The sequence below is a fragment of the Camellia sinensis genome, chromosome 4, assembly GCF_055761805.1.
Source record: "Camellia sinensis isolate YWXY chromosome 4, ASM5576180v1, whole genome shotgun sequence".
Taxonomy (NCBI): domain Eukaryota; kingdom Viridiplantae; phylum Streptophyta; class Magnoliopsida; order Ericales; family Theaceae; genus Camellia; species Camellia sinensis.
Window position 1 is genome coordinate 65,435,283 of NC_138964.1, and position 13,319 is coordinate 65,448,601.

General features: G+C 34.7%; 1 long non-coding RNA gene across 1 annotated transcript in view; it reads right to left on the reverse strand.

Moving 5' to 3' along the window:
- Nucleotides 1–3,918: 3,918 nt before the first annotated feature.
- The window catches only part of LOC145824697 (uncharacterized), a 29,625-nt gene continuing 20,224 nt past the window's right edge, over nt 3,919–13,319 (reverse strand). Inside the window, exon 4 of the long non-coding RNA XR_014366658.1 lies at nt 3,919–4,118. This is a non-coding gene — a long non-coding RNA (uncharacterized LOC145824697). The remainder of the gene's footprint in view (nt 4,119–13,319) is intronic.

Here is a 13,319-nt window from a genome sequence, read left to right on the forward strand (position 1 = left end):
CACTCGCCCAGCACTTTTGCAGAACCAGGCCTCCGCTCGAGCTCCCAACCCTACGCTCGAGCTCACAACACTGCACAACAAGATACTGGATGGATGTAAACTACGCTCGAGCGCCAACACCACCGCTCGAGCGTACAGGCCAAAAATCTGGGCAACTAGTTTTGGTTTCTAAACTCAACCAACCTGTAACAAACCCGCTCAACACATCCTATAACTCAAATACAAAGTAAGAAAGGATGTAAACAAGATAATAAACAACTACCAACATCCACGGACACATGTCCGGATCACTATACAACAAGGGTGAACCTGGGATCGCTATACTTGTTGGCTTAGAGTTGTCAAATACTCAGCTAACAGGACCCCTTCCATCTTGGGTCTTCAGCTTACCAGCATTGAATTACTTCAACCTACATGGTAGGTTTCCAAGAGTTCAAATCCACTCATTTAATTGTTGTTGATTTGAGCAATAACAACCTACATGGTAGGTTTCCAAGTTCAACCTTCAAACTCGTGAATCTTACTACTCTCATTCTTTCATCAAATAATTTCAGTGGTGAATTAGACATGCTCTGTCATGCAATTTCCCTTGAAATTCTTGTCCTGTCCAGTAATAACTTTAATGGTTCTATTCCACAATGTTTAGGAAATTTCAGCATAGGTTTCTCTGTGCTTGATCTGCGGAAGAATAATTTTTTTGGCACCATTCCTGATGCATTTGTAAAGGGAAATTCCTTCGAAACAATCAACCTTGATGGAAATGGATTTGAGGGCCCAGTACCAAAGTCTCTAGTCAATTGCAAAATGCTACAAGTGCTAGACCTTGGACATAACAAGTTCTCCGATAAATTTCCATATTGGTTGGAAAATTTAACTTCGCTACAAGTTCTAATTTTGAGATTTAACAAATTCCATGGACCTATTCCGAACTCAGAGCGCAAATTTCCCTTCCCCAACTTGCGAGTTATGGATTTATCAAACAATTATTTTACTGGTCCATTGCCAAGAAAATATTTCAAGAATCTCAATGCTATGATGAATGTCGATGAAGCTAGTTTTGAATTGAAATACTTAGGGATGCCTGGTAGTTCAATGTATTACTATAATGATTGTTTGACTATAGTAATCAAAGGATCAACCATAGAAATGGTAAAAGTCCTAACCATTTTCACTGCAATTGATTTATCGAAAAACAATTTTGAAGGTGAGATTCCAAAGATCATTGGAAGGCTAAATTCAATCCGAGGGCTCAACTTATCTCACAACCACCTTACAGGTCATATACCAGCAGCTCTTGTTAATTTGACAATGCTCGAATGGTTAGATCTCTCTTCCAACAAACTCACTGGAGAGATCCCTCAACAACTAAGAAATTTGAAATTCCTTGAAGTCTTTAACCTTTCGCAGAATCAACTAATAGGACCAATACCACAAGACAACCAATTTGGTACATTTTTAAATGATTCCTACATTGGCAACTTGGCATTATGTGGACCTCCATTGCTTAATACATGCAATCCAAGGACACCACAACCACCACCCTTGATGTTTCAACAAGAAGACAATACTTCAAGTGGATTCAATTGGGAAGTCATATTACCGGGTTATATATGTGGGCTTGTGTGGGGACTTGTTATGGGATATCTTATGTTCTCTAGAGGAAAACCTCAATGGCTTGTGAGGATCATTGAAGGTGAACGAAACGAAAGCAGAAAGAGATTTAAAAAGCATGCTCACAAGAACAGAGGAAGGTGAAATTAGCCAATGCAAATGGTGTCCTTTGGTAAGTATTACAATGAATTTCTGCATCCTTTTGCTTGATCATGAAAAATTATGGCTTGGTTATGGTTGTTATCTAGTCTATTTTTAGTTTCTTAGCAGTTTATTTGTATCATACATAATAAAGCTAGTTTATTTCCTTTGATGTTTATACAAAGCACTTGATTGGAAATCATCATGCGAAAAATTAAAAAATAAAATCATGGACGTAATAAATGAATAGTGAAAATAAAGGTTTGTTATTGACTCTAATAGCTGCAATTGACAAAAGGTACAAGACTTGGACACTTTTTTAATAGTTTTTCATTTTCTTTTTAAATTTACTTTTATACCCTAAACTATAGTCACTTTTTCTACTTCATTTTTATATTATTAATTGCATCTATTTAGTCTTTATTGTTCATGATTTCAGTTCATATGGGAGACAATTTGTCCAAATCATTAATGCTAAATATCTAATCTAATGGTTAAAAAAATAATTTTACAATTTAGACAACCAAAAACCCAGATTTCTCTCTGCTTCAAATAATGAATAAGAAAATGACTGCCCTCCTAATTATAGTGGGTTAACACTTAGCTTATTTTTATTAGTAATTCATTAGTTATATGAATAAAAAAATAATATGTTTGCCTTGTTTGGTTTAATTCACTTTTCAAAAAATTGAGGTTTTTTTTTTTCCTTTTTAGTGAATTTTTTTAAAAATATTTTAGGCAATTTTTTTATTTATTAAATATATCTAATTTAGATACACTTAAAAAGTATAATATTTATAAAATAAAAAATTCACCAAAAAAAAAATACAAATATATATATATATATATTAAAATTCAATACATTTTTATATTTTATTATACAGTAAACTATAGTCGCATTTTTTTTACTTCATTCCTAATTTATTAGTTGCATCCATTTATTGTTTCTTATTTCAGTTCATATGGTTTAATTGGATACAATATCCGCAAATCAGCAATAGTGAAAATTTAATCTAATGGGTAAAAAAAATAATTTAAGAATTTAGAAAATTTAAATGGTACAACTAACCCCTATTTTTTTTCTTATTCACACTTACTAGACAGCTCACCCTTTACAACTAAACACTTATATTCCTCTCTACCTCTGATCTCAAATAATGAATAAAACAAATATGTTTTTGGTTGTACAGTTTAGAGTAAATTACATAGGTCTCCCTTAATATTTGAAGAAAACAAGCCCTCTTTTATGTTTTGCTTTCTATTATTAATATGGGAAAGAGTTTTGTCTAATTTGCTATTGAATTACGAGTGTGATAATCGGTTCGTAAGATACATTATAGATCTTATTTTGATGATCTGAATCGTACAATTTGTAAAAATAAAATAAAATTGTGTAGATCATTTAGGATAAAATTTAGATTAATGCCATATTTATATCCATACAATTTTTTTCATATTGGTCTTTAAAAAAATGAATGGACAATTTCAAAATTATACTTGTCATTCATTTTTTTAAACAAATATAATGAAATCATATAGTTATGAATATAATGAATCTATTTTTTTTTTTAAATTATCAAAATAGGATATGCGGTGGCTCTATAAATCCCAACAACACCCCTCTAGTAAAATTGTGGATGGGAGAGAATCCTTTCCCATTAAAATTGAGCAACACCGAAAGTGTTTTCATTGTTTTCATTTTTTTTTCATTGTTATCATACATTAATTGAAGCTATCTAATCAGCATATACATGGTTTTCAAAATATATTTGGGTGACATGCATGTCAAATCCAATATGCTCAGGGAATTCAGTAACTGTAACAATCTTTGATTTGTGTCATGTAGTTGCGTTGCATTTCAATTTGATCCAAGTGGCATAGCTTTTTGGAGCCATGGCAAATTTTGGTCAAGCTGATGCATTACACAATGTTGGGAAGTTGCAGATACAATATCAAAGATTAGAATGTATATGTATGTTAGTGAGCGTGTGTCTACTTGATAAGTGTGCTGTTAAATTTGTAAAATATAAATTTTAATTTTGATTTAAAAATGAGTATGTTGTGTGCTATTATTAAGTAGTAAAGATATTGTTTCCCATACTGAAGATCTAGGGTTGGAACTTTTTGCATGGTTTGTATTTTCTCGTGTTTGGAATAATGGAAAACGAAAATCAATGAAAAATATTTTTTATTATCAACAAAAAAACAAAGTCAAGTAATTGGCCTCGATCTCACTCAAAGAAGCATTTTGCAGGTAGAACATTGAGGCTGAAACACTGACAGTGGTAGAGGGTCACTTACCTCAAGTGCTAAAAGAATCTCAAAACTAACTTCAAAATACCACGATCCACTTCAATCTCATAGTCCTAATAAATATAACACCACATAAATAATTATAGAAGGATTACACTCCAGTGTATTTATAAATAAATAAAAAAAATTATAAATACATTAAAATCTATAATTTTAATTATTAATATTCATAAACTTTGACTACTAATATGTAATTATTTTTCTAAATTTACACTGATATATAATTTCCCCAATAATTATCAAAGAAAACATTGCCTAATGTGTGTTCATGCAAAGTCTAGGATTGTTCATTGTCCACAACAGTCATCTATTCTATCTACTTCAGGTCTTGCAAACGCCCTTAACCCATACCCACTTATAATAATCCAATCACCTTTGCCGATTAATATTAATGCCCATACACTCACCAGTTTGATTAAGCAATTTCATTCGTAAGTTCCTTTTTCAGTTTTTCTATTTTTTTCTTTTTTTTTTTCAACTATGGTTTCTATGATATCCAACCAGCCATATATATATAGAAGCAAGTGATATGAATCCCACACAACACACCTTGGCTCCTTGCTTCTTGCACCGACCCAAGCAAGGTACAAATGTTGCCATGCTCTGCTACCTCAGGCACTTCTCACGGGTTAATTGCCAAAAACTACCCAAACATCATACATAATTTGTGGGCTCTAGCCAAACCCTAAAGAAATTTAACCCGAAATTGAAATACAATAAATAATAGAAAGGAGGAGAGGTTGTACTAGAGTTCTTACCTTTAAGAACAAATAGATTGACCTAGTACCAAGAATTGATTCTTCAACCTTTTTTTGTTGGAACCCTCAAGAGATCCCCTTCTTTGGACTTTTTGAGAATAACTATAAAACCTAGCGAGGTTATTAACCTAATTTTTTTAAAATTACAAAGTTACCCTCTTCATATATTAGTTACATGCATGTCTTGGGTATTACATTAGGTTTTAAGTCTACCATTTCTTTTGAGATCACAAATTAACACTCAAGAGAAAGCTGGTGATGATACTTTTAAGATGGTGTATAAATTTTGAAGGGGCCTCAGCTTAAATATTTTTCTATTTCTAGTATGTATACTCTGAATTTAAGTTAAGATGTTCACAATTTATTATTAAACTTTACTAAAAACCAAAAAAAAAAAGGAAAAGAAAAGAAAATTTATATTAGTCATCGTCACAACATGAGTTAAAAATGCGTTGATGCTCAACTTCTAATTGCACTTCGGCTTATTTGCTCTGGGTTCTAGGTAGGTTTTCTCTTTCAATTTACCACCATTTTAATGGAGGTACTAATTAATTGTTAAGAAGGTATGGTTACTAGTTACTAGTCAACCCTTCCACTTTAGTCATAAAGTATTTGAGTTACCAATTCTTTTTTAGTATATATAAATTATGTTATATGATCAAATCTTATTTTTGTCAAAAATAACTTGCATATCACTCTGGAAGTGGTCATAGGAATCTGTTACTTTGATAATCAGTTTGGTGGCTTACTGATCTTTGAAATTTCAATCTCTTCACAGTATTGATGACAATGTTGGCTTACTGACTGGAGCTAATTTTGAAGACATAACTATGATCAACCATAGTGGTAAGGATAGACGCAGGAATGGGGTAGGAATCATAATTGCCAAGGGTCTTGTGGAAAGTATAGTGGCGGTCACTAGGAAAGGAGATATGATTATGCTAGTTAAACTAGTTATTAGAGGGAATATAGTGAACATTATTAGCGCATACGCCCCTCAAGTAGGGTTAGATGATCAGACTAAGAGGGATTTTTGAGAGCAAATGGATGAGATCTTACAGGAGATACACGTAGGAGAGAACCTAGTTATAGGTGGAGATTTTAATTGCCATGTGGGCATAGATAAACTAGGTTATGAAAGGGTGCATGGTGGATATGGTTTTGGTGACAGAAATGAGGCTGGAGAGAGTATCTTAGATTTTGCGTTGGCTTCTGACCTGGTGGTGGCCAATACTATGTATAAGAAGAGGGAGGAGCATTTGATAACCTTTAAGAGTGGATTAGTTAAGAGTCAAATAGATTACTTCTTAGTGAGAAAAGTGGACCCCCCAAAATGCAATAATTGTAAGGTGATTCCTAGAGAGAGTCTGGTCTCTCAACATAGGATTTTGGTACTAGATTTATGTGTTTAGAGGACAATACCAAGCTAAGAAGGCTGGTGGGCGTCATAGGACGAGATGGTGGGACCTAAAAGGGGATAAACTAGAAATATTTAAGAATCGAATGGATAAGGAAGGTACTTGGGACTTAGAAAGTGATGCTAACACTATGTGGAACTCGATGGCCAATTGTATGAGGAGAATCTCAAGGGAAGTGCTTGGAGAGTCGAAAGGAACGGGACCCAGTTCTAAGGAAACTTGGTGGCGGAGGAAAGAGGTTTAAGCAGTAGTTAAGGAAAAAAAAGAGTGCTTTAAAAAGTGACAGAAGGATAGAACTGAGGAAAACCTTAAGAGCTATAGATTAGCTAATAAGGAGGTCAAGAAAGTAGTAAGAGAGACCAAGTTGAAAGTATATGATGACCTATACACTAGACTAGATAGTAAGGAGGGAGAAAAGAGGGTATACAAACTTGCTAAGATACGAGAGAGGAAAACAAGAGATTTTAATCAAGTAAAGTGCATCAAGAGTGAGGATTCTAAGGTATTGGTGAAGGATGATGAGATTAAGGAAAGATGGAAGAATTATTTTGAGAAATTATTAAATGAGGAACATGGAGGTACGACAATAAGGGAAGAAATAGCCAATAATACGATAAACTAAGACTATAGGTTCTATCGCAGGATTAGGAACTTTGAAGTATAAATTGCACTTAAGAAAATGAAATCAAATAAGGCTTTAGGACCCGATGATATCCCTATTGAAGCTTGGAAGTGTTTGGGTAAAAAGGGAGTTGGTTGGTTGACTAGGTTGTTTAGCAAAATTTTGTTGACTAGGAACATGCCAGATGAGTGGAGGAATAGTATTTTAGTGCCAATCTATAAGAATAAAGGTGATGTCCAGAATTATAACAACTATAGAGAAATCAAGCTAATGTGTCATATAATGAAAGTGTGGGAGAGGGTGATGGAACGCCGATTGCGAGATGTTACAGAGGTGTCAGAGAATCAATTTGGGTTTATGCCTGGTAGGTCAACAATGGAAGCGATCTATCTTTTGAGGAGAGTAATAGAAAAGTATAAAGAAAAGAAAAGAGACATGCATATGGTGTTTATCGACCTTGAGAAAGCATATGACAGAGTGCCCCGGGATATAATATGGTGGGTGTTAGAGAAGAAATGGGTGACAAAAGGTTACATTAACGTGATTAGGGACATGTATGAAGGGGTGGTGACCACCATTAGATTGCCATCTGGAGAGACAAATGAATTTCCTATCATTGTAGGGTTACACCAAGGATCTACCTTAAGTCCTTATCTTTTTGCTTTAGTTATAGACGAGTTGACGATAAATATTCAGGATGACGTGCCATGGTGCATGCTTTTTGCAGACGATATTGTGCTAGTGGATGAGACTAGAGAAGGAGTTAACACAAAGTTAGAGATTTGGAGAAAAGCTCTTGAATCTAAAGGATTTCGGATAAGCAGAACTAAGACAGAATACATGGAGTGTAAATTTAGTAATAGTAACAATGAAAACAGAGGAGAAGTGAAGATTGAGAATCAAGAATTGCCTAAGAGTGAACATTTTCGTTATCTAGGGTCGATTATCACAACAGGGGGAGAGATTGATGCAGATGTGGCCCATAGGATTAAGGTGGGATGGTGTAAGTGGAGAAGTGCGTCTGGGGTATTGTGCGATAAACGAATACCCACTAGACTAAAAGGTAAGTTTTATAGAATGGCTATTAGACCAGCTATGTTGTATGGGACGGAGTGTTGGGCAACCAAGAAACAGCATGTAGATAAGATGAGTGTGGTCGAGATGAGGATGCTAAGGTGGATGTGTGGTAAGACTAGACAAGACAGGATTAGGAATGGGTGTATTCGGGAATGGGTAGGAGTAGCACCGATAGAAGATAAGTTGAGAGAGAATCGTTTGAGATGGTTTGGTCATATTCAACGGAGACCAACAGAGGCAGTAGTGAAGAGATGCGATACTGTAACGATAGATGGAAGTGTTAGGGGACGGGGTAGGCCTAGATTAACGTTGACTAGCATTTTAAATAGAGATATGAATCTACTTGATTTGACTAATGATATGGCCTTTGATAGGGCCGCGTAGAGAAGAAGGATTCATGTAGCCGACCCCATTTGATGGGACTTAAGGCTTGGTTTGGTTTGGTTTGGTAACTATGATCAACCATAATAATAAGACAGGCAGATGGATTTCTTCATTCAGGTATAGTTTTTTGTTTGTTGTCATGCTGTTGTGATTAGGTCTGGAACAATCAGCTCACTGTTCTTTGGTAAAACTGATTTAGATTTGTGGGTGTTTTCTCATCTAAACTTAAACTGGATTTATGTGCTTTTGTAACTGATTCACTTTGCAAAATCTACCTTGACTCAGAACTTTTAGATTAGACTCAGAATAGACATCCATGTATAGATTATTAGATACGAAGCATTCACAATTTTTTTTTATGCTGGTTGTTCATTACCATTTCTATTTAGCCTTACATGTTTGTAATGAAAGAATAAAATGAAAAATGAATCATCATCCTACCCATGCAGATGTATATTATAGCGATCCCGGGTTTACCCTTGTTGAACAGTGATCCGGACATGTGTCTGTGGATGTTGGTAGTTGATTATTATCTTGTTTACATCCTTTTACTTCGTACTTAAGTTATAGGATGTGTTGGGCAGGTTTGTTACAGGTTGGTTGAGTTTAGAAACCAAAACTAGTTGCCCAGATTTTGACCTGTCCGCTCGAGCGGGGGTGTTGGCGCTCGAACGGGAATTGCACCCATCCAGTATTTCCTGTGCAGTGTTGGACGCTCGAGCGTATGGTTGGCCGCTCGAGCGGGGTTGTGTGAGTGCCGCTCGAGCGGGGAGTTGGAAGCTCGAGCGGAGACCTGGTTCTGTAAAAGTTCTGGGAGTGTGTATCCTCCGCTCGAGCGGGATTGTTGACGCTCGAGCGGGAGTCTGTGAGTGACGCTCGAGCGGGGTGTTTGACGCTCGAGCGGGTCGACTGGGTTTAAGTTCCGTGTTTTGAATTTTCAAATCACTTTTTCACTTTCTCTTCTCTCTCCTACTTTTCCAAAACCACCATTGTTGAGCCTCTCACTCTAGAACTCTACCTTCTCTCTAGGTTTTGATCTAGTAAGAGTGATTTGCTCATCTTTGGCCTTTACAAAAAAGTTGTTGATCGTCGAGGGCTACATTTTAATCTGAAAATTTCGAGATTTGGAGCACGTTGGGTTTTGTCATCTTCTCCCTTGGAGCTCCGAATTTGAGGTAGGGATATCCTACTCTTCTCTATGGATTTTGTCTTTAAATTTTGGTATTTTGAGATGTTGGGGTTGGTTTGGTAATCTTGTGAAGATTTGGGGCTTTTGTGTTATTTTACAAAGGTTGGGGTTTTATTTATAATAAACCTAGATGTATGTTTGGTATAGAGAAATGAAATAAATGTTGAATCATTGATGAAAATGGGACCTAAGGGTTGAAATGGTAATTATGGAAAATGACCTAATTACATTGTTGATTAATTGAGATAATTAATTGTGAGAAATGAGGAAATGAAATGGAATTGTTGAGATTGGGAGTGCAAGGGGTTAAAGGGTGTAGTTGAATTGTTTATCACACACCGAATTGAAATGTTGATTGAATATCCATTTGTGCATTTATTTTCTGTTTAGAAATAATTGCTTTGGGCTATCGGTGGAGGATAGTCGTGATTGTTGTAGACAATGCATGATGATTAGGCAAACGGAAACTAATCAATGGAATGTGTCATGAAAATTGACGGTTGTTAGAATACATTAACTGTATGTATTGAGTGATTGTATATAGAACCAATGTGTTTGTATACGTTATGTGTAGAGGAGGAGATGGGGGATGTACTCCGCGGTTTAGGGGAAGATGGGGGATGTACCTCTAAACCGGATAGTGTTGGGAGAAGATAGGGGATGAACTCCGTAGATACAGCTCATATGCTTGTCTAGAGAAGTGAAGATAGAGCTTATATGCTTATCTTTGTGAAGTGTGGATACAGCTTATATGCTTATCTGTGAATGTGGGATATTGTTGTTATACATATCTGTTGGGAATGTGGATATAGCTTATATGCTTATCTGTGAATGTGGGATATAGTTTTATACATATCTGTTGAAATGATGATAGAGCTAACATGCTTATCTGTTGAAAAAGGGAAAATGAAAAGTAACTTGGACTCATAAGTCGTATGACATAAATATGTGATTTATGTGAATGTATCAGTGTTGGCCATCTATCAATTGCTAATCTTTTAGTCATTGTTCATGGTTGGTTTAGTGTATTTCTACTGGGCTGTGGCTCACCCTATATAGGAATATCATTTTCAGGTACAGGTAGCATGCCACCTCCAAGGACATAGCTTGGGAGGCTAGAGGCGGACATACTTTTGTCGTTTTATTTTTGATGTATTACATGTAAATTCAAGCCAAGGGCTAAATATGTAAATGAGTTAGTACTCTTTTGTTGTAACCAAGTGTTAACTTGGAAAGTTGTAAGCCCGTAGGGCATTTTGCTTTTGTTGTTAACATGTGGTACTTTTGTAATGAAACTCTGATGAATGTAAGGTTGTGGGACTTTTATATATCAATGCATATTTATTTGATGGGTTTAATGTAGTTATTTTGAGGGCGTTACATGTATATTATCTCCTATTTGTTTTTAATGTGTTCATGTTCCCACTTTTGTCATGTAGTTGTTAGAATCAACGGTCATGCATAGATGGATGCGAATCTATAAGTGAATCTATTGTGGAATAGAATTTACAATAAATCTTATGATTCACACACTACCATAAAAACAAATAAAGATCACACTTTTTTTTTGTGTGATCTATGCTATTTAATCACACTTTTTAAATTTTGTCAAAGTGATCTTTGAGAGTGTGATTAAAAAGAGTCATTTTTAATTACACGTTTTAAGTATGATTAATAACGTTTTTAATCACACCTTTCAAGTGTGATTAATGACATTTAGATCACATCTTTTAAATGTGATTAAAAACTAATAAAACCTGTGATAATTAACATTTAGATCACATCTTTTTAGTGTGATAAATAACATTAAATCACATCTTTTAAGTGATTAATAACTAATAAACCTTGATAATTGTCACGCCCCAATTTTTATTACTCGGAAACATTACCAAAGCCTTAAAATTAGGTCCATTTTTTTTTTTTCATAAACAAATATCTATTACACTTGGGTAATAGGAATACCATGATACATGCTCTTTCTCTCTCAATGAACATTACAATGACAATCATACATGTCAAACTCTTATTGTGCTACAAATAAATAAATACAAATATAAAATCCACTTCCTTTACACCTACTATGAAGTCATACAAATGGACTCAAGAACTTCATACATCTTCAATCAAATAATCCAAACATTCTTCCGGTAAAAAGATAAAACAACGGGGTGAGCACTAATGCCCCAGTAGAAATCTCATAGTCCTCAATCAATAACTAACACACAGATAGAAATGATCATGCATGCAGGGCGATACCATATAGTAGAGTGACATTTCATAATCTCAAAATATCATAAGTAAGGTATCTTTTTCTCAAAAAAAAGTATTTAAACACTTTTAAGAAAAACCTTCAGCCATTAAAATCATCCCTTAACTTTAGAAAACCATAGATCCTTGTAAAACAACCATATTTAAGACACAACATCATTTAAAGGTTATTAACCAATTCCCAAAAGATTTCTCATTTAATTTTCCATTTTAATACTTCTCTTTTCCTTTCATTCTTCTTTTCTACTCTTCATTTTTAATTTAAAATCCCATAACTTCAAGTTCAGGTTCCTTTTTAACTCACCAACAATTCTCCTATACTCAATTCACATCGTTAATTACACCCGCAAAGTTTCATTTCAAGATAACACAATGTTAATAACCCCTTTCAATTCAATCCTTTATTTAATTATAGAACAACGCTTACAATTTACTTCTATTAACACCACTACTTCATTAAGTTTACCATCAGTCTATAATCCTCATATCTTTTTTTTTTTTTTTTCCGTTATTTACAAATAATGCCTATGCACATTTCCTCTTTAAACCAAATTATCCATCAATATGTAATTTCGCAAATTCATCACAAGCAACAATAACATCATCAACTCAACACATAGTTCAACACAATCCACCTTTTGCCGACTTACAACGGCGGGATAGTGGGCACCCAATTCATTTCGAAAACCAACCATTTTTGTAATTAATTTCCATGTTCTGTAGAGAATTCTCACAAGATATATATATAGTTATGCTTTTTCCTCAACACAAAAGTAAATGTAAATGCAATGCCATGCCAAGGGAAATCAATGAGGAAAAATATTCAGTTCAATACATTGTTTCAAGTCGCCATGTTCTCAATATTATCATATGATTTCATCAATTTCAAACTTCCAATATTAATTCAATAGGGGCGGTAAATACGATACTGGTAATCCCTAGGCTGGTGTCTGCAAGTAGGCTCAACAAGCACTACCAAACTGTCATTTTTACCGGTGCTAACCGGAAGGCTCGATACCTATCTGCGCGGCTTTCGGGTATTTCACCTTGGACACTCAGGCCAACTTATCAAATTCATCTACACCCCCTATCTGGACTTACCAACGTATTACGCCATACACATTTCCATATTTCTCATACAAACCATTTTCTGTCATGAATGCAAATCTCCTTGATTTAGAACCACCATGCACAATAATAAATGAAATGATATGCGATTGCAAAAATTTCCATGGTTCATAACATTCCTTCTCAAGTCAACCATATACCAACAACTTCCTTATTTCACAAGTCATAGCAACATGGTCTCATCCAGGACTACACATGAAGTTTTCAAAACCATTTCTCTAACTCAATATATTTAAAAGATTACCATTCTTTGCAAAACACATTATGAAATTTACACCCATTCATCTTCTATTCAAAGAAAGAAAGAAGTTTTATGAACATTCCCATGTTCCCCAAAATCTCTAAATTTCTAGTATTTTCACAAAAAACCAAACATTTCCCATCCCCATAAAGAAGCCCCATTGAATCAT